The sequence below is a fragment of the Sinocyclocheilus anshuiensis genome, unplaced genomic scaffold, assembly GCF_001515605.1.
Source record: "Sinocyclocheilus anshuiensis isolate Anshui unplaced genomic scaffold, SAMN03320099.WGS_v1.1 scaffold2207, whole genome shotgun sequence".
NCBI lineage: Eukaryota > Metazoa > Chordata > Actinopteri > Cypriniformes > Cyprinidae > Sinocyclocheilus > Sinocyclocheilus anshuiensis.
Genome location: NW_015540981.1, coordinates 37734 through 38951, shown reverse-complemented (window position 1 = coordinate 38951; position 1218 = coordinate 37734). Strand labels below are relative to the sequence as shown.

The 1218-nt window shown below is 36.5% G+C and overlaps 1 protein-coding gene and 1 long non-coding RNA gene across 2 annotated transcripts in view; one reads left to right on the top strand and one right to left on the bottom strand.

Moving 5' to 3' along the window:
* LOC107690105 (uncharacterized) overlaps positions 1 to 1218 on the top strand; it is a 10870-nt gene that overhangs the window by 357 nt on the left and 9295 nt on the right. The gene's annotated exons all lie outside the window — the stretch shown is intronic.
* The window catches only part of LOC107690104 (gastrula zinc finger protein XlCGF52.1-like), a 6383-nt gene that overhangs the window by 3977 nt on the left and 1188 nt on the right, over positions 1 to 1218 (bottom strand). The window lies entirely within an intron of this gene.

Below are 1218 nucleotides of genomic sequence, written 5' to 3'. Positions count from 1 at the left end.
AAATCTGCTTAATTATGCACACCTGAATATAAGAAATTTTTCACTTCCTGGAATTATGGCATATTGTAATGCTGGGTTGTGTTGAGCAAGGAGCTGTTGGCATTTAGAGAGCACTGAGAGCGGGCATCAGGTGAGCAAGCTAGTGAAACGTTGAAAGAGAAGGTCTGCACAAATTCAAAAACTTATTTTAAATGCAAAATTGATTTTCGTGTGCTCTAAATACTTTCTTTGCGAGACAAACATTTTCTCCACAAAACTTTTGCGCGCTCAAAATATGATCTTTCGCGCGCAGAATTGTGGCAGAGATGTAATCCCATATACAACCCCCTAAAATTTTGCGATTAGCTCCATAAACTGTACACAAATTCATGATCACCTCAGTTCCCTTTAAATTTCATATGAAAACAGCGGCAGACTTCGATCAGCTCCCCGTCTTTCAGCGCGTTCTTTTTCAATCTGCAGACCGCGGCAGATTGAGAAACAGAGGACAAGGTGTGTTTATCGATAGATTTTTATAATATCTGCAGCTGTGCAGTTCTTTGTCATAAATCCAGTTTACAAAATATCATGGGGGAGCAATAATCGGTTCCCCATCTACTGTAGCCTAAGTTTTCACTGCGTTCACCCCTCATCACAGCACAGCGGTTTCCTCCAGTGAAAATGAAGCACATATGAACGCATATACTTTATAAAACGATCATGTTGCCATTTTCATTTGAAATTTTTACTTTCAATATAATACATATTCCAGTGCATGTGGCAAAGAGGTTTGTATACTTGAGCTAAAGAATGAGGGTTGTACTAGAAATGCAAACAGTAAAGTTTTGTGTTTGTACAGTAAACAGGTTGTGTGTGTGAGATCATGAAGACTTGAATTTGGCTTATTCAGTTCTCAAATGTTATACCTATCTATGCAACACAGTGGAATACTGCAATAAGTTTAGTATACGACCCATATTAATCAAAATTTTTTAAAATCTTATTTATATATATATATATATTTTTTTTTTATTATTAGGTTATTATTATACCCTCACTGGGGGCTGAGCCCCCCTAAAATGAAAATCCTAGAATCGCCCCTGGCTAAAACATTAGTCACATTTAAATCTAGACTCAAAACTCATCTGTTTATCTGTCCATTTATTGAATGAGCACTGTGCTATGTCCGAACTGATTGCACTATATTTTATGTATAATCGTTTTCTATTCTTAACCGTT